This window comes from Lissotriton vulgaris, chromosome 6 (genome assembly GCF_964263255.1).
Source record: "Lissotriton vulgaris chromosome 6, aLisVul1.2, whole genome shotgun sequence".
Lineage (NCBI taxonomy): Eukaryota > Metazoa > Chordata > Amphibia > Caudata > Salamandridae > Lissotriton > Lissotriton vulgaris.
In genome coordinates, this window is record NC_141694.1 from 1,153,840,786 (window position 1) to 1,153,862,113 (window position 21,328).

Sequence of the window (21,328 nt, forward strand, 5' to 3'; positions counted from 1 at the left end):
GCTCCTAAAATCAATCATCGCCATCCCTCTGAGCACCCCAACTGTACCTGTGCTGTTGGATACAGGCTGCAAAAACATTAAAGATCAAGCCCAGCTTCGCCCTCTCCTTTTATGGACACGTATTTGGAGGGGTGAAGAGCTAAAATCGTATGCTGATGGGTTGGCGGAAATAATGAGCTTGGGCGGCTGGGGAAAAATAAGATGGCAAAAATAAGATGGCTGAGAGACACTAAAAAGCTTCTGGACAAAAGGACCTCTTTTTAATTGTATTTTGTTTGTAATATGTACATTATGTATCTTGTGAAAATCTGATAACTTTTTGATATACTGTGAATATTGTATTAAATGTATGAAACAATCATGCTACTTTGGCATTAAATGCCAGTTTTTAGAAAATAAAATCGAGGTAACATTTTAAAAATCTGTGTGTGGAGGTATATGCTTCAGGTTCTATTCCAAACTGTATAATAAGGTCTTGAGTCTAGATATAGTGAATTACACAGAAAGGAAAACTCTTTTGTTTACACTGATTGTACAACTGTTCCCAGCAAATTCTTCTGCCTCCATCGGTTACTGTTAAATTAAAAGGTGGCAGGTTAGTCAAGCCTTGCCCTTCTACTGGTTGGTACCTGTCCCAGGTTACAACCAGCAGATTATGGTCACTTTCAGCATGGGTTTGGACCAGAAAATTCAAAATCCTGTGCCAGATTTCCACATTTACCAGGATGTAATCAATTGTGGATGCCTGTCCATTCCTTTCGAAGGCGAGGTTCCCCTGGTTATCAGCCGACAGCCGACCATTGCATGCCCTCAGTGAATAACTGACGATGAGTGAGGTCAGCTGTAGGACTAAAGGGGTCCACCCCCTTATCGGGTAGAGGTTACACATAGGGATTGCCCAGGTCGAATCCTCATCACTCGTAATAGAATATGGTAAACCGTTGAGGGGTTTGAAATAGCAATTAAAATCCCCACCAATGATAGGATAGACTTGCTCGGGCAGCGTGGAAAGAAAGGTAGCCAAGCAATCTTGTGTCTACGAGGTCTGCCCGTACCTCACAGGGTGAAAGTAAACATTAATGATAGCCCCCTTTGGGAAGTTACTAAGGGAGAGAAGGATACATAAAATGTCAGAGGAGTGGGTTTCTATCCTTTTGACTGTGCAGCTAAGATGTATACCTGATCCTTATTTATCAAATATACACTACTGGGCCCAATACATGTTTATCACTATTTTCCATGAATCAGGTAACCTACACACCGCTATCAGTAATTCGGGGATCTTCCTTTCTATATATTTCCGTGTACCTGACTTACCAATCCTCGAGAACAGGTACCTATAATCACAATGGATCAGGAGCTAATATTGAGATTCAAGCAGATAACACTAATACCATAAACATTGATATTTATTTATACCATGTAATAACCACAAACACAAGAAGTTTCAAAAGCTTTATCTAAATCATCAAAAAGTCATTGTATGCCATGAGAATGAAATTTACACAGATCAAAACATCTATGACCAAGATCAGAAAAATAGTATAACTATGAATTAACGTGAGGATCATTTAATACTCAGAAATATAAAGGAGAAAGGTAAAGGAAAACATGCTAATTTGGTCTAACACATTTATATTATGTCACTAAAGGTTGGGTAAGAACAATGGAACATTCTACTAAATACAAATTGGAATATACTGAAAGATTTTGGAAAACGATACTTTAGAATGCATTCAATTTCTATAGGGAGGGTAACAGTGGAATATACTAAATATGCAAACAATTCAGTGTTTGAGTAAGGGTAAGGGAAAGATAAGGAACATGCTAGAAAAATACTTTCATAAGAGTTCAAATGTCAGAGTTAAATCACATAGGCAAGATTGCTTTATTAGGAAAAATAGGAGAGGAAGATTTAGATAGACAAACACCCACATATATTTATAGTTACCTAGGACAGAATGAGGACTAACCCTGGCCACGGGTCAGTTAGGAAAGGCGGGAAAGGATCCTCAAGGACTTGGAATGCCAGTAGGCGAGCAGGTACAGCTCATTGACAGTCAGGACAGGATCACCCCGGGATATGGATCAGGACTGGACTCATCTAAGGGCACGACCAACACCTGCAGCTTCGGATGCAACGCCTGCACTACGCCCTCTCTGCAAGGAATCTGCCAATAACCCCGATTGGGTTCTCGAATCTCCCAGCAAAGTGCTTCGCCAGCACTTAAAGGTTTCTCCACCCCAGACTAAGTTTGTGGACATTACGGACAGAGTGCTCCGCAGCTCTCTGTATTAATCACCTATAGAGTTCATAGGGTCAGTGACAGGTCAGCTACTCGGACAAGTCGGACAATTTCTCCAGCTAAACCTAGGCCAGTTATACTGTTTTCGGGTCAGTAGACCACCCACCAATGTTGCAAGTGAAATGATCCACCAACTTCGGATTGGACAAGAGAGGTGGTTAGGTCATTGTCACCACCTAGAATTTGGTGTTCCCACAATTAATATTCAATTTCTTGAACCCACCCCTTACATTCCAGTTCCCATGGCATAGAAATACAGGAACAATAGCGTACAGAGTACAAATATTACAATGTTACAAGTGTAGGTATGTATTCGAGTCTTCTCGCTGGGGCGCAGGTTGATTCCCAGAAGCATCTCAGCTTCGGTAGCTAGCTGGCTGAGTTCCACTGCTGCAAGACTCTCTTGTCCCCCATCACGTGATTGGTGTCACATGGGCTTCCAAGATGGAGTAGCACCTCTCTCCCAAGCCCCCGGAGAATGTTACATGAAAAGTAAGCGAAAATAATTTAGAAACACAGAAAAAATGAATACACTGTATACCATGATTGGCTTCACTACACCCCTTACTTTATAATATCTATAGCCTTAGGAGTTAAGCAAAACGAAACAGCTGAGCAAAAGCAGTGGTGGCAAGCGCAGAGCATGTTAGAGCAAAGCGGCCATGTTTAGCAGTACTGCGCATGAGCGAAAAATTCCCTCCAGAACTACGAGTGCGTCACATCACATGGGTATGACCGACGCATGCGCAGACTGGAATCCCGCATAGCAGCGACCATATTAGCTGCAAGCGTAGTTAGGATTAGTAAACACATAGGCAAGCATCTCTGGGACACTCGCGTGTAGTGTAAAAGTGCAAGATTAATAAACGAAACAAATTGATTATTACGTTAACGTTATGCGAGGTTCTTGAATTCAAGCAAGTTGCGTAACGTGCGAATTCTTGCTCCATCATACCAACCCAAATAGTCGGATGCCCCGACAGTCTCCCCCTTGGCCCCTGAACGGCCACTTCGCAGTATGTAGCAAACCCAGCTCTATGCAAAGAATTTAGTGCTCAGGTCTCTTGGAATAAGCAAATCTCATGGGTGTCGATGAATTCACACCAATCGGGGAGATCCATTTTAGCGTTTAATCCAGCTATATTCCATGACAAAATCCTTAAACCCTGTGGTATTTCTACTTTAGTACTCTGCAGAGCTATGAGGTGGACACCTCTTTCAGAAACCATGAGCGGGTTCACCTCCTCTTCTCCACAGGCAATGTCATAAAGGGCCACAATATGGCTATCAACTCTTCCTACATTGTTCTCTACTAATGCCAGATCATTACTTATCATCAGTAGCTGGTTGATAACCACAGCACCCTCTAACCTTTGTACTTTCGTAGTGCGGGGCACAAAAGTAGACTCCCCCCATTGAGGTGTTATGGGCAGGATCCCCGCCCTTCCTGGCAGAGTACTATGTGAAACCTCCTGGATATCATCCATAGTGCCCATGGGAATCTCTTCTATCCCCAATTCACTACTTGGGACCAATAGCTTATCGGTGACCTCAGCTCCCTCATGAGTAGGGGACGAGCCTAACTGGTTAACCTTAGATGTTGAATATTGGCTAATGGGGATTATTCAATCTACCTGGTCTAAAACGCTAAATCTGTTACTTAGGGAAAGAACAGCTGGTAGTAAGGTATCAGAATTACAACGTCTGTTATTTACAATTCCTGCCTGAGCTCTCATTTCCCATATTTTCCATGGAATGTCCCTTCTCTCTATTAAAGAGCGAAGAGGGTAAAAATAGCTTAAGGGAAGGGTCTGTATTCCAGTTACTGCCTGCGGCTGGCACCAATCACAGATATGTTTAACCACCCGCCTGTCTCTAAAATTGATCAAAATACAATCACCCTCAACGAGTTTCTCCCTTTGACCCACCCAGCTTACTCTACGAGCAAATAAGATTTCACTGAACACCTGGAGCAGGAGAGGTCTGTTTGTGTTTAGCCAGTGGGTACACTTATTTTTTAAATCACTGTATGTCTCCTCCTTACCTCGCTTCAACACAGGGACCCCAGCCAATACAATGACATAGGGAGATGACTCAGGTGGTAAATCTATGCGTAGCAAACTGTGTTTCGTTGCACCAGCGCTGGGAGTGCATGTGCGAAGATCGCAGGCTTTATCTTTTCTCTGTGTTTTTTGCACCAAGCCTGCCCCCGGGTAAGTGTTTCTGATCTCGCACTCTCTAAGTTCACTGCACCAGCATATATCACATCACCAAAATTGGAAGTGGTGCCGGCCCCATCATTCCTACTAAGTGGTGCTAATATTATGTTGGGTGTTAATGAGGTAGGTGGTAGGGTAGTAGAGATAAGTGGATTACACATCACATTTGTTGTGGTTACAGGAGACCCAGCGTTTCCCCCCAAAGGCTTTTTGGTGGAACCAGAATTAAATACAGCAAGTGTTTCAAAATGCAATAATTTTTCCTATATTAGTGATAGTCTTTCAAGGATTGGCGAGAAAGATGATGTAAGTTGGGCCCCCAATTTAGCCCAGAAATCCTCTTCGGCATAGGGTGAGTAGACGCCAACCAAGTCCGAATTTGGAACACCCAATAGAGGAATATATGGCTGGGGCTCCGGTATAGATGACAATACTGCGGTCTACGGCCCACCAATCCTGTTAGTTTTTGGGATCTTTGCATTTTTTTGCCTCTGGGGGCCCCCTCCCAGCTTTCTCTTTGTGGCTGGTTCCGGCACTTGATCTGTAACTTGAGATGTAGATTTAGGGGCAGAACTTGTTGAAACACGGGAAAGTGTACTACAAACTGTCCCATTTATCGCTGGAACATCAAACGAGGGGATAGAGGGGGGCTCCAATATTAGAGAAATGTTCACTGGGTCCTGTGGGGACTGGCGGTTGCCTCCAACCAGAGTGTGGAGGTTAGGGCCTGTATCTGTGTGTTGCTCAGGTGAAAATGCAGACATCAGGCCCCCCAGAGAAGATTGTTTTGAATGCAGGGGATCTAGCGATAGACTTCGCTCAGTCAGGGCTATTTTGTGGGCCAATACTGAGGTTGCTCTGATTATAAACTGGTCCAGCGTCCCTGCCACATTTCCTCCTGTTAAAGGATTCCTCCCCTTTCCTCCTCTGGTGGTCATCGTCGGGTAGGGACTATATTAGCAATTAGCCCACAAGTGCAATCCTGTCATCAGGGTACAAACACAATATACAAATGTAAACTGACCTTGAAATATAGCAGAGTGTTAGAGGGGGGGCCCCGGCCCGTCCTCTTCCAGTCTTGAATGGGCTCAAACGGGCCCGCTCTTGGCCCGGACATCGCCCGCGCGCATTCCGCGAAGCAGGAGCGGCGAAGATTGAAATAGCCCCCTGCAGGCAGAGGTGAGGGCGATCACGGCACTCGGGTGCTGGGACCTGGAGTCCCTCCTGAAGTCAGAATCCACGCAGGCAAGAAAATGTCCGAAGCTGGAGCAGCGAGGATTGAAATAGCCCCCTGCAGGCACAGGTGAGGGCGATCACCGCACTTCGGCTGCTGGGACCTGGAGTCCCTCCTGAAGTCAGAATCCACGCAGGCAAGAAAATGTCCGAAGCGGCTCCGCAGAGCGGGAGCGACGAGGATTGAAATGGTCCCCTGCAGGCACAGGTGAGGGCGATCACAGCACTCAAGCTGCTGGAACCTGGAGTCCCTCCTGAAGTCAGAATCCACGCCGGCAAGAAAATGCCTGAAGCGGCTCCGCGGAGCGGGAGCGGCGAGGATTGAAATAGTCCCCTGCAGGCACAGGTGAGGGCGATCACAGCACTAGGGCTGCTGGAACCTGGAGTCCCTCCTGAAGTAAGAATCCACGCCGGCAAGAAAATGTCCGAAGCGGCTCCCGCAGAGCGGAAGCGGCGAGGATTGAAATAGTCCCCTGCAGGCACAAGTGAGGGCGATCACAGCACTCAAGCTGCTGGAACCTGGAGTCCCTCCTGAAGTCAGAATCCACGCCGGCAAGAAAATGCCTGAAGCGGCTCCGCGGAGCGGGAGCGGCGAGGATTGAAATAGTCCCCTGCAGGCACAGGTGAGGGCGATCACAGCACTAGGGCTGCTGGAACCTGGAGTCCCTCCTGAAGTAAGAATCCACGCCGGCAAGAAAATGTCCGAAGCGGCTCCCGCAGAGCGGAAGCGGCGAGGATTGAAATAGTCCCCTGCAGGCACAAGTGAGGGCAATCACAGCACTCGGGCTGCTGGGACCTGGAGTCCCTCCTGAAGTCAGAATCCACGCCGGCAAGAAAATGTCCAAAGCGGCTCCTTGCTAGTTAAAACCCTTCGCATAATAGTCACGGCTCATGGGTGTTCTACAAAATTCTGGCCTAAAAGAAATGTAATACCTTCTGTGTATGCCATAGTGAAATGCGACTGGATAGGCTACTTCTTTTCCGAAACTTATGTGCTGGAGGAACACAAAAAATGATATGAACTCAGAGTCAAATTTATCAAAGAATCGCGTCGACCTTGCACCACGTGATGGGGCGCAAGCAGTGGTCAAAGTGGCGGGGATCTGAGGGGCACGTTGTCCCCATACTTTTATAGTTTCAGGAAAACAGTTTTCCTACTTTTATCAAAACATACATACTGCTGAAGTGTCATTCAGGGAGCCCTCTGTGCTGTGAGACCGAGGGAGGAGCAAACAGCTGAACAAGTTTTCTTGCCAGGGCACTTGTTGCTCGCCTGAAAGAAGTGTAAATGTGAGCAGCTGGTCAATTTGCAAATGCAAAAGGCCCAGGGAAGCCAGTATTGGCTTTAAGTGATTAAATCACTCAAGCTTCCCGGTGACACACAATTCTTTTTGAGAGGTATTGTAAAGGAGATACCAGCTAAGCTGCGAAGCGCGTGCTTTTAAAAGACAGTTATAAAAAAAAAACTGCACTACGTACAGCCTGCAAAATTTCTATAATCTGGAAACTTTTTCTACCTTAAACATTTTTGCATGCTGCAGCAGCCTTTCTTATAATGTGTATAACGCAAGTTTAAAATAATGACTTACATGTTCACAGTGCATTCTTCCACAGACTAACAGCCTGATTCATCAAACCGAAATCGGCTCGCAAAGGGCCAGCAGCCTGATTCATCAAACCGAAATCGGCTCGCAAAGGGCCAGATTCTGAGAATCTGGCCCTTTGCGAGCGCTATTTTTGAATTTGGGATTCATCATCCCAAATGCAAAAATCGGTAATAGCGATTTCGCAATTTTGCGAGTAATTACATTTAAGGAATCTCTATTTGAGATTCCTTAAATGCAATTCGTCATCCATTTAAAAATTGCCAATTCGCAATTTCGGCCCGTTATTTACCGCGAGGTCAAACCTCGTGGTAAATAGCGAAAACTTAGAAAAATGCTTTTAAAAGCATTTTTCTAAGTTGCATGTTGCACACACACATGTCCTTTGGACATGTGTGTGCGCAACACCTGTTTCAATTTGCATTTAAGGGGTGCTACAGGGTGTCCTTTGGACACCCCTGGCACCCTTTAAATCGCTATCTTATTTGCGATTAGCTAATTGCTAATCGCAAATAAGGAATACTCCCCATTCATTCCTATGGGCCTTTTGTCCCATAAGAATGAATGGGGAGTTATTCCTTATTTGCGATTAGCAATTTGCTAATCGCAAATAAGGAATGTGTAGGAATCGCATTTCTTTTTGCGATTCCTACATGAATCCCGTTTTGCGAGTCTGTAATAGCGATTCCTTATGAATCGCTATTATAGACTCGCAAAACGGGTCTTTGATGAATGAGGCTGTTAGACCTTGTAGCATTAAACATACACAAGTAACTATGCTTTGCACCAACCAGGATTTGGTACGCTGCATTAACTAATAGAAGTTTCATAATGTACCATAGAGTATTTCCCACTGAAACTTATATTTCATTTTCATTTAAGCAGTGTTTTATTTTATATGAATTATCAGTTACAGGCAGGGATAACACTGGCCCTACGCAGGCTCGCCTACTTGACTGATGCCTCAAGCGGTACTTTCAAAATTATATACATTTCTGATAGGGAGCAATTTACTAACATTTAGTAAACAAATAAACTTATGGTCGAAGGCGGGTAACATGGCAGACGTGCACTGAGTGGCCATGAGCTTCCCCATGAGAGGAATGCATTCTCTGGCACTGGGTGTGCATCGCGCCCCCCCCCCCCCCCACACACACACACACACGCAGAATTTACCTGACAGAAAAAGCTGATATGACCCACATATCTGGGCGTGGCCAATGTAATTAAGGGCATGGCTTTAAAACACTTACGCTAAAAATCTGTGTTTAGCATTTTGCTGTTTCTGTCATTGCATCCATATATGTGATACAACAAGTAACATCATACTTACAACAAGTCAGGACTATTGGCTTTATCAATGGTTCTTTGTTGTATAAGATAAATAATTTACAACTATGGCTTGTTACATATAATATTGAAAAAGCTTCCACTTAAAGCCCTGGTGACACCACAATGTTGCTTCTCTTGCGTTTCAAGAAAAGATGGGAAATCCAGAATGAAAATTACTCTTTAAAGGATTTCCCTTCCCCCGCAACGCTCACCTGGCATGAAGTCATGTCGTAACTTCTCCACTAGTGAGAAGTGAGCAGTGTGAGCAGCAGGTGCGGCTCTAGGCTCATGGCGGCCCTGGGCAGGGAGCGTAGATAGGGGACCCCGGAGGAGGGGGTTCGGGCGGGGCGGAGCGCGGAGGCCAGTGAAGAGGGGAAGGTCAGGGTGTTTGGAAGTGAAACAGAGCTGGAGGCCACCAAATCCCTGCCAGGGGCCCACGCAAATATGTATCCATCCTCAGGGGATTATTATATAAAGGATATATATTGGCATGGTGGCCCCTGGGGTTTGGTGGCCCTGTGCAGATGCACAGCTTGCACATGCCTAAGGCTGCCCCTGTGAGCAGCACACATCGATGGTCTCTATCGGGCTGTTTTGCGCCCTGACACTTTCAAAGGGACTTGGCCGATGTAATTAACTGGCACTTTTCACTGCAGTCTGGAATAAAAACGGACCGCCTGTCCCAGGGCTCAAAACAGAGCCCGATAGAGACCCGTTTCGAGGCCCCCTTTAAAAAACTGCCAGTGCTCAGACCCCTTGAGACCCGGCTCACTTAAAGCCCTGGGTGGAGTGACTGAGATGCTGCAAAGGAAGACCAGTGGGCTCAGCTCCCTATGCATAGGGATAGGAGTTGTCAATCTACTGGCAGGGCTGGTAAAGTAGGTGGTAAGACCTCGAGGTATACATTGCGTTCCAGGACTACAGCTACAGCAAGGGTAAGTTCTGGGTTTAAATTTCCCCCTTTATATGTGCCTGCCATTGAAAAGGATACTGTGAAGGGGCAGAAAGGCTCAGGTCCCCCAGAATAAGGTTACCCCTACCTTACCTACCTCACAAATAGTGGAGGGAGGTTCGGGAGAGTACGCAAGACAGCGGTCTTTGAGCATGGAGAATGTTGCTACTGCCTTTGTTGCTGGCATAGATGCCTCAGCAGGCAAAATCATCATCTCTGCAGCAGGAAGTAGATCGGGTGAAGGCCTGTGCAGTTTAGCCCAGGTCCTCACAAGCAACAGGTTTAAAGCTCTCGCAGTAGTAGAAGAGACAGGATTGATGGATGACCACTGTCAGTAGGTGACGGAAGCATGCGGAACAGCTGGGCACAACCTGAGGAATCGCTGACTGCCCTTCTCCTGGGCCTAAAAGAAGAGAGGTGGCCAACCAGGTGGGCACTCAAGACTCCGGTTCTGCCCTAGTGCAGAAGCTTGATGAGGTGGCTGCACATACTGGAGCATTAGAGGAGGAGGTAGTCTTGATCAGACAGGATGTAGCAAAAAACACCTCTGGGATAAGCTTGTTGACTAAGCAGAATCAAGAATTAAGGGAGGATCTCGAGAGGATTGAAAACCCTTCCTCGAGGAATAATCTTAGGCTTTTGAATGTCCCGGAGGCCGCAGAAGGTGCCGATATCAAGTCTTTTGTAATGTCTTTGTTGCTGGACACATGCCTAAAAGACAGGCCACATATTATTATCGATTAAGAGATACAGTGAGTACATAGAGACACTGATAAAAGGAACCTTTAAAGACAGAAACCAAGGAAGAACCCTGTGAACCCTGTGAATTTTCTCTATTATGTTGTGAAGGAGACAATACCGAGTATAGCTTTAAGGAATGATCCTTTTTTTCGGTTGGAGGGTTATTTTTTACTATTAGATCAGATGTATGCAAAGCAACAGATCAGAGTAAGTGGGAGCTAGGCAGGAGAATAGAGGAGTTGTTTAAACTGGGGGCATAGATACAACTAAGTTTCCCGGCAATGCTCCATATAATGTGGAACAACCAGATGCATAATTACCAGGCTGTGGAGGCTGTAGATGCATTGATTGATACCATTAAAAAAGGTGCTGTTGCTTGAGTCTTAGAGAGATCATGAAGACCTGCCTCTAGGGTTGGGGCGGGGTGTGGTTAAAACAATTGGAGGAGCCATGGTTAAACTATAAAATCAAGTTGGAGATTAAGTGTAGAGAACAGTGGCATACTGGGTGTATGAGACAATTTGAGTATGGGTTACTGGCTAGATGGAAGTATCTGCAACTGACAATTTATGGGTGTGTGAAGTTGGCGACTTGGAAGGCAAGGGTAGAGAGGTCCAGGAATGTCATCAGGGAACTGGTTGTCAATCCACATGAAGATGTCTTGAATAAGGTCAGAGATATGCAGGTACTTTTGATCTCCTTATTTTCTGCAACGTATTCACAAGAAGTCTTTCCAGATCTGGATAGGCTTACAGATTGGCTAGCGGGCATTGAGCTCTCGGGGCTTACAGGGGAGGGTAAACAATTTTTGGAGGCACTAATTACTCAGTGAGAAATCAGGGAGCATGTGTCACATATTAAGAATGGGAAGGCTGTCGGTCCGGATGCCATTCCATCAGAAAGTTATAATTTTTATAGAGGAGATTGTTCCTGAGAGAGCGCAAAACTGTGTTAGAAATTGTAGGGGTGCACCATATTCACAAGTAATCCGCACCCGCATATATAAGGGTTTTATAACCATGTTTAAGTGTGACACAAAGCTATGAATGCATGTATCAGAATTTCCCATAGCTGCAACATAACGTGTTTCTTGAAGTATTAATGTTATGCCATCTAGAAATGTATTTGTGAAATTAATGTTAGTCCGGTTAAAGTGTGTCTAAAGAAACATCATGTATTCCAATGTATGCTTAGTAATTCATTATTGTATTCATGTAAACGACATAGAAGTGTTTAGTTGGGAAATGTATTCTTTTCTTTTTCTATAATGATGCAGGCCTAATGAGTAAAACTGTTTGCCAAAGTTAGGGGGTGACATCTCGAAACGAGCAGAGGCCCAGCTGAGGATACCGGGTTGTGTAGGCCGAGTCAGGAATGTGACTGCTAGCTTAAATCATGGAACTGCCCCCTTTCCTAGAAGGTTGCCTTAAAGAATTAATTGCAAGTAGCATGTTGTCGTGAACCAATTGATGTGCGTTCCTTTGCAGGTGCAAGGTTAGCCAGAGATAGTAAAGAAGGGCCCATTGTATGTGAAAGTTAGGAAAATAATTGTAGACCTGGAGGAGTGGATGTGGAATTTTAGGGAAGCAACTTCAAGAGGAGACGACTGTGAGACCAAGGCCGTTTTTCAACGAACAAGGATGAAGACATCAAGAAGACGACCCTTTGAAATTCAACTCTCCAAGGGGCGTCTCTTGGGGCGTGCCAGTTGAATTGCGGGTTTCGTATTAGGGACAGCACCCCGGGAGGAGAGCAGAGTAGAAGCACACAAGGGCGAAGAAAGATGCTGGGTAGGCAGAGAGCTGCTTGCGAGATGAACTTAAGAGGCTAAGTCCGAACTGAGTGAGTGAACTTCTTTGGAAGTCACCACGGCTGACACCTTTTGTTAGGGGAGATCCGGTTGTAGGGACGACACTTAGTATAGTGTAGGGACAGACTTATCCTGATGTATTTCTTCTTTTCTTCTATGCCTACCAGGATCCAGATCATAGCAATTATTGCAAGCTTAGTGGTCCTGGAAATCATATTAGTGCTGTTTCTCAGTCGTTTGAGATTTTTCTGTAGGATTATGTTTGTATTAGTACCTGTGTATTTGTTGAACCTTTTACTGAGGTGTTTATATACACAACTGCTTTTGGCTTTATAATAAATTTTCAAACTTGACCTTTTGTCAGTGGTTCTTTGGGGAAGGAAATGGAAGTGACCCGAATTGATTTGTTGAAAAAGATTGCCTTCTACACTCTATGACAGGTACAAAGGTCTAATCGACCTGTGACGGGATTCTAGAGTTGAGGTCCAAATTCTAGATTGAATTTCCCGCCTTTCCAGTTGGTTAGAGAGTAGGATGGTTTATCTTCTGGAGTGAAGGTAATCCACATAGGTTAAGATTTCCCCAAGGCCCATAGACATCCGAAGATGTGCGACCATAGAGCAGCGGACGGAGAATGGCGATCCACGGAAGATGATGAGAAGTGACGGTGCGGCAGAAAGCAGCAGGTCGTAAGAGTGTGAGTATAAAAAGGGTCATGCGTGTTAGATTGCGGTGTGCATTGTGTTGTTGTGTTGTATTGTCTAGCGGAGATTGAATGCCTGTAGTGTGAAAAGAGATCAGCTTGTGAGCGCACGCAACCGGTGAAAATATTAAGCTCAAGGAGAGTTTAAGTGGTTCGGGTGTATCGAACACTCACAGTAATTGTCGACCATTGAAAGGGGATCATGAGGTACCATTGATTTCCCGCAGGACCGAGATAGGGGGAATGAACGTGTGAATGCGTGGGTAACGGACGCTGGTCGGAAGTTACCGTGTGTATGAAACCTATCAGAGAGGCGATTGTCTGCTCTTTAATTGGACAGACATTTGCCAGTCGGTGACAATTACAGTCAGACTGTGGACGTACAGTCAGAGAAGTGATTACTTGGTCGGAAGTGATCATTTCAAAGAGTATAATTGGGACGCATGCATGACCGAGAGACGAGCGGAGAAAGGAGGGGAACTGCTGCAAACGGAGGAGAGTGACGTCAGGAAGCGCCGCGCTGGGATAGGACGGTTAGTGTGAAGCCGCGCTGAGATAGGGTGGTTAGCGGGAAGTGAGTGACGTCAGCGAAGAGCCGCGCTAGGATAGGACGGCCAGAGTGAAGCCGCGCTGGGATTGGTGGATTGTCATTGTAAAGTAAACAAGCATAGTAAACAAGGAATTGTTGTGGATTTCATCATGAAATGTTTTAAAGGATTGCAAAGTTGTTTTTCCGGAAAGAAGAGTTTAGAACCTCGGGTGGGGAAGAGGCTCCACCCGAGGATACGCCAGCTCACTACATGGCTACAAACGTTGGGTTACATACTATATTGTGGCTTGAGAACTGGTGTAAGATGACTGAGGGGAATGAGGAACTAACGTTTCCTAAGTAAGGAACGGTCAGATTAGAGGTGTTGTATCAACTCAAAGCGATTATGTCTTCTTTGCGACGTTTGCCTAGGCCAACACAGTTCGAAGCATTAAATGCATGGATCAGGGCAGCCCACGAAAAAAACAGGGACAGAAGACAGGAAAGAGTGAATAGATCAGTTAGAGCAGTACAGGACGCGAGGTGGGACGCACTAGCCAAGAGATGGAGAGTACAAACCATAGAAGGGGATAGGTTGTACCCACTGTTAGAAGCGCAGAAAAGGAATACAGAAGACGATGACAGTGAAACGGAAGATAGTCTGATAGAGAGACTATTATCGGACAGACCGCCTCCATATAATCCAGAAGTAGAAGGGACCTCACCACCACCAACAGACAGGGGAACATCGGCAGTGGACGATGGTATCCTAAGAGATAGCGACTTAGGTCCGGTAGGGAACAGGGCCGTCACGGTGGAAAGCGAGGTACCTCAACTGGCCCCGGAAGCAAGAGTAGTTGGAAGATTCACGGTACAGAAGGTACACTGTGAAGAGGGGGCCAATGCTCAAAGGTTACCAGATGCCCTTACGGTACCTGTTACCATAGGTCCTATAGTGTCAGTGTACAACCCAGAACAGACCCAAAGCGAGAGTCTACCACAAATGGACAGGGAAAGAAACGCCAGTGAAATCAGGAATAACGTGGTGAATGAGTGGAACCAATGGTCCAGACCGATAGAAAGGAGCACCCCTTTGGCAGCTTCGGCAGACTCCTCAAGAGAACAGGGGGGCTTAAGAGGACCGATGGATCTGAGAGGACCACTGCCCCGGCTTATTAGAGAATTGAGACCAGATTTGAGAACCTGGGAGACGGTTGCGGATAACCAGAGCGACAGGTCAAGGGACGATTGCAGACAGTGGGGTTCAGAGAACAGGGAAATATCCCAGTGCAGGTCAAATGGAAGTAGACAGGATAGGGACCGTGGGAGTGAGGAAAATAGAGGTACGTTTACCCCTGGAACTGCAGAAAGGCGACAAGAATGGGACTGTGAAAGACGGGAGAGAGGGAGTGTTCCTCATAACACCCCTGAGGAAGACAGAAGAGTGAGTCAGGAATGTAAAGGGAAAGACCCAAGCGAAACTTCTAGCCAAGGCACATTAAGAGCAGTGATAAAGGCCAGGAGAATAGATGTACTAAGACTGAAGTCGGAAGTAGATGAGATAGTGGAAAATACAATCCCTCTTGAAAGAATAGAACTTTACGATCCAGATGAACTGTTGTTTGTCGCGAAGGATGTTACTCGTCGAGCTAGGGCAGCTCACGAGAAACTAACAGAATTAGCGAACCAATATTCAGTGGACTTGACCAGAACAAAGGCGTTCCAAGGCGGCCATAGGTTGCAATATACAGACCAAGATCTTGACGAGAAAAGAGTAATCGGATTAAAAACCCACATCAGAGAACTAGTAGTGGGAATTCGAATTTGGGTCCAATTGGACAAGTGGGAGGAAAAGTGGTCGAGAAAGAAAAGTGTTAGACGGAGCACCATAGAGACTCCCACAGGAACGGGGCTAATGCATGCAGAGGCATACCCCTTGAGGGAGGTAGCCCATGGAGGATATGTGCACGTACCCTGGAGTAGGGGGGATTTGGCTGCCTTTACGAACACTTTTCCAAAATTGAGGGAAAACCCAGTGGAATGGTACAAGCAGGTAGAGAGGTTTGTCAAGATCTCAAAAGTACTGTGGATCGATCTGAACACACTGTTCGACATTGTGGTTCCGGGAGATCTGTGGGTAGCGTGCAAGGTCAGTGTCGAGTGGCCCACAGAGGAACCAGAACGGGATGAACACACAAATGGACCTTCACCAAGAGTGATGGTAAAATATGAACAAGTGATTACGTGGTTGAAAACCAAGGTGCCAGCACAAGACATAGATTGGTTGAAAATAGATCGAACTAGACAAGAACCAAAGGAGACAGTTCATGAGTATTATGAGAGACTGCTACAGATATTCAAACAGTGCAGTGGTCTGGATGTGATGGATCTGAAGGATATGGGACAGTTTGTGTCCAAGTTTGTTTTGGGCTTGAGACCCGAGATCTGTCTAATGATACAGCAACATCTGATTTGCTGGCAAAACAAGCCTCTAGATGAGATCCTGAGATACGCGAGATACTGCAGTGATGATATAGACTCTAAGACTAAGAAACTTAAAGATAAACTGATGCTAGTCCAAATGCAATCGGGAGGACCGGGTCAGTCAGGAAGTGGAACTCTGGGGAGAAGATCGAACAGCCAGAAAAGGGACAGTGAGGATGGCTCAAGGCCAAGGGTGGATCTGGCGACTCTGAAAAAGACAACAAGGTGTCATCAGTGTCACGAGATCGGGCATTGGAGGCGTGAGTGTCCCCATAACCCAGAGAATCAAGTACAGGAAGAGGAAGAGGAGAGCCAGACTCCCCAAACTCCGAGGTCCACAGTAGTCAAGCTCAAAGTGGCAAAAGGGGGGACTTCCGCTGCTAGAGCTCCCGTTCCCCAGCCACCGAGGATCGGAGCAGGAAATAGGATATACCAGCAGATGCCCCTCCTGATAGATGGGGATGAATACTATGCTTTCAACCCAGTGACAGGAAGGTGTCTGGAAGGGGAGGAAGAATGCACCTTAGGAGCGGCCTTAGAGATAGACCAGAGAGGACCCTTTGTAGATGCGGAGGTAGCTGGACACCCCACTACCTTTCTGGTGGACACGGGTGCGACTCGTTCTACTGTGCGGTCCGCAGTGGTTCCTAACCTGCCTCTGTCAGGTCAGACCATTCAAGTTGTGGGTGTAGCGAATAGGAAGATGACGAATCCACTGACTGAGCCAGTTCCAGTGAAAATAGGAAACTTCCGTGACAACCATCAATTCGTGGTATGTGATTCTAGTCCTGTGTGTCTGTTAGGAAGGGATTTGTTGTGCAAACTCAACTGCACCATCTATTGTACACCAAAGGAAGTAGAGTTGGAGACAAATGACGATGATGCCGCCTTTAAGGTTGCAAACACACGTCTGTGCATAGAATTGTATCCTGCACTAACAGTGGAAGAACTCCCCTGGGACTTAAGAGAGACAGTCAGACAAGAGGTTTGGGATTGCACAGGAGAAGAGATAGGACTAATAAAAGGCGTAGAGCCAGTTAGGATACAAGTAAGACGAGATGCAGAATTTCCAAGAACACCCCAGTACAAGCTGACCCCAGAAACAATTGCGGGAATAAAACCTGTGATTGAGTCCATGATCAAACAGGGAATCTTAAAAGAGATAATGGGCAGTCCGTGTAACTCTCCGATTATGGGCTTGCAGAAGCCTAGCGGGAAGTTCAGGATTGTGCAGGATTTACAAAAGGTAAATGACATTGTTGTTCCATCCTGTCCAGTGGTACCGAATCCATCAGTGATACTGTTTCAGATTCCAGATCAGGCTGAGTGGTTCACCGTGATCGATTTGTGTCAGGCATTTTTCTCTATCCCGTTACACGAAGAGAGCCAATTTCTTTTCGCTTTTAAGCTGGAAAACCGTGTATTAACATGGTGTCGTATCCCACAGGGGTATACAGAAAGTCCATCGATCTTTAATCAATTATTGAAGAAGAATCTTGAAAGTCTAGTACTGCCCCAGAACTCGGTTCTTGTACAGTACATAGACGACCTCCTTGTTGCATCAGAGACAGAAGATGCCTGTAGAATAGACACCATTGCGTTGTTAAACCATCTGGCAGAGAATGGTCACAAGGTATCTCCTAGCAAGTTACAATACTGTCTTCCAGAAGTACAGTATTTGGGACACAGGATAGAAAAGGGGATAAGAAAAGTGTCCCCAGACAGAATAGAGGCAATAATGAAAATGATGGTGCCTACCACACAAAGAGAGGTTAGAATATTCCTGGGAATGGTTGGCTACTATCGCCAGTGGATCGCCAACTTCTCACTGAAAGCGAAGCCTTTAGAGAAACTGATGCTCAAGGACGTGAGTGATCCGGTACCATGGGACACAGTCTGTATGATGGCTTTCCTAACGTTGAGAGAAGACTTATGCCAGGCTCCGGCCCTGGGAATGCCTGATTACACTAAATTGTTTTCACTGTTTTGCTGCGAGCGAGAGGGCTGCGCGTTAGCAGTTTTGACCCAAGATCACGGAGGTGCCCGTAGGCCAGTTGCATACTTCTCGGCTACTTTAGATCCAGTTGCCGCAGCGTTGCCCGGATGTCTCAAATCCGTTGCTGCAACAGGTGTCAGTATTGAGCGTTGTGAGAGTATTGTGATGGGACATCCATTGGTGGTACACCTTCCACATTCAGTAGAATTGTTAATGACAAGGACCAAAACGCAGCACCTGACTAACAACAGGCTCACACGTTATGAGCAGGTTATACTTGCTGCAGAGAATGTAACCCTAAAAAGATGTTCGGTTTTGAACCCTGCTACATTGATGCCGTTGCCAAATGTTTTAGATGATGATTGTGAAGACCATGACTGCCTTGAAGTGACTGAACTATGCACCAAGCCACGACCAGACATTGTCGATGAGCCTTTAGAAGACCCAGGTGAAATTCTCTTTGTAGATGGCTCATGTATAAGGGACAATGCTGGACAGTTGAGAGCGGCTTTTGCCGTTTGCACAATTCATGGAATAGTCAAAGCTGCCTGTCTGGAAGGAGCAAGGTCTGTAGGTGAGCGACCCAATAAACCCTTGCGGGTTCGGGCAATACTTGATCGAAATGTGAAAAATATATGAGCGTTCTGGAAATGATCAAAATTGGATATCCTACCAGTAACCTCTGACAACACTCCTGTATAAAATACGAGAGGGTCATCTACTGTATATAAGATTATTTTGTCCTGATGATGGTCTTGTGAAAAACTCCCAAAGAGACCGAAACGTCGACTATTTAGTCCAACTCTGCATTCTGATTTAATTTGTCATCTTTGATTTTCTTCTGATTTGGAGTTGAAATCACTGTATTATTATTTATGAGCAGTCGGGACTTATGATTTAGATATACCAAAGGAAGAAACAATCGATACCTTGAATATCTAAATAATATCTATGTATGCACCCTATTTTGAATGTTTATCTCTGTTGTACAAAAATATATATTTCTTTGTTTTGAAAACAAATAATAATCTTCAGACAATACAAAATCCTGGTTTTTCGCATTTATTCATTAGTTTTTATTTTGTACTGTGTTAGTGTGGTAACACTAGTTGTATTGATCCCTTGGGACTCATATATTTAAAGCCAATAACATAGCACAGCCACTGATTGAAAACAGTATCAGGTATTCTGATTACTTATAACAGATTCTATTAGTGCTGATAAATAGAAAGATAACAAAATTCCTTGCAGGTCCTTTTCTTATAACATATGTCTGGAAGGAGTACACTCCGCTCAGGTAGCTGAGATAGTTGCGTTGACGCGTGCCTGTTTGGCAGCCAACAAGATTCGAGTCACCATATACACCGACAGCAGATATGGGTTTGGCGTGGTTCATGACTTCGGCCAGTTATGGTCTCAAAGGAGTTATATGACATCATCAGGTTCCCCTATCAGGAATGGAGAATTTGTCCGGTTACTGCTAGAAGCTCTGCAGGGACCGGCAGAGATTGCAGTGGTAAAATGCACAGCACACAGTAAAGGTGCTGATTTTGTGTCCCTGGGTAACAGGTATGTGGATGAGGTAGCACGTTACTGTGCCGAGCAAGCTTACTCCTTCACAGACCAGGTGGTTGAGGGAATACAAAGAGGGACCGAGCTAAACATGGTACTTGAAGTGGCAGACACATGGGACGAATTGAGAAAGATGCAGGAACAAGCGTCAGATTTTGAGAAAAGAGTGTGGGTGACTTCTGGTTGTACCAAAGGGGATCTGGATTTGTGGATTTCAGCAGATGGGAGAGCAGTGTTGCCGAATGAACTGGTGAGCCCGATGGCCCGTCAGATACATAGTTCTGTACACTTGGGAAGAGATGCTATGATACGAGTGTTTAGGCAGACTTGGTACAACCCTAAGTTTCGAACACCTGCGGAAGCGGTGTGTCAGAGGTGTGTCACGTGTCAACAGATGAATGTTGGGAAGAGGACACCAGTTACATTGAGTCACGTGGGAAAATCTGGAGGGCCTTTCAATAGAATGCAATTGGATTTCATTGAGATGCCAAAGTGTAACACCCTCAGATATGTCTTGGTCATTGTATGTGTGTTCTCCAGGTGGGTCGAGCCATATCCCACTCGTAGGTGCGATACACTCACAGTAGCTAAATTATTGTTGAGGGAGCTAGTACCAAGATTCGGGGTCCCGACCTCTTTGGAATCGGACAGAGGAACACATTTCAACAGTGAAGTTGTGAAGATGCTCTGTTCTGCACTGAATATTGATCAGAGACTGCATTGTAGCTATCGGCCAGAGGCTTCTGGCATAGTGGAACAAATTAATGGAACGCTCAAGGCACAAATGGCGAAAGTGTGTTCTTCCACATCTCTGAAATGGCCAGATGCCTTACCTTTGGTGTTGATGAGCATGCGTAGCACACCAGACAGGAGAACAGGACTTTCACCCCATGAGGTGCTGATGGGAAGAGCCATGAGACTACCGTTCGTCCCTTCAACGGCGTTGCTGAATATCACAGATGATCTGATTCTTGATTACTGCAAAGGATTATCTGACGTCATCCATTCTGTGTCCCTTCAGGTGCAGACGGCAGAGATCCCGACTTCTAGAGACCTCTGTCACGACTTGTGCCCCGGAATTGGGTGCTAGTACGGAAGCACGTGAGGAAGAGCTGTTTGGATGTCCGCTGGCGAGGGCCGTTCCAAGTCATCCTGGTGACGAACACGGCAGTGAAGTGTGGTGGACTGCCAAACTGGATACACGCTTCCCACACCCGAAGAGTCCCAGCACCCCTGGAAGAAACAGCTCCTCTCGTAGAAGAAAATCCAGCTGTGGAGGAAGATCCACAAGAGGGGACAAGTCAAGCTGTGGGGGTGTCTGAAGAGGCTGGTAACTCGTCCGACCGAGCTGAGGGAGATCACAGCGACAGTGATACTGAAACTGCCACTGAATGGGAAAGCTGCTGTGAGGGTGATCCCAACTCTGGAGAAGCTGAAGGTCGAGATGAGCAAGTTGTGCCGACAAGGGTCAGAGGAGTAAGGAGCACGGAGGCAAGTTGGCCCGAAAGGCGGAAAAGGTTGAACGTGAAATTGACCTCCGAAAAAGATCTTGCGCCTGTATCCGAAGAATCAGACCTGGAAACAGGAGACCAAGAGTCAGAGGAGAAGCGTCCAAGGAGATCAAGGAGGGTGAGAGTACCTTGCAGAAGATACGCCACTCCGGAGTGGACCTACCCTTTGACAAATGCCAGGTGTACTGAGATCCGGGAGGGTGAGGTCAGTGCTGGTGACCGATACGGCCCCGAACTATAAATTGGAAGTGATACTGTTGGTGCCTGGACTGGAAATCGAAGGCCTACTGACAATCACCGTTCCTAATCCCCCTTTCCTAAGCAAGATAAGTGATT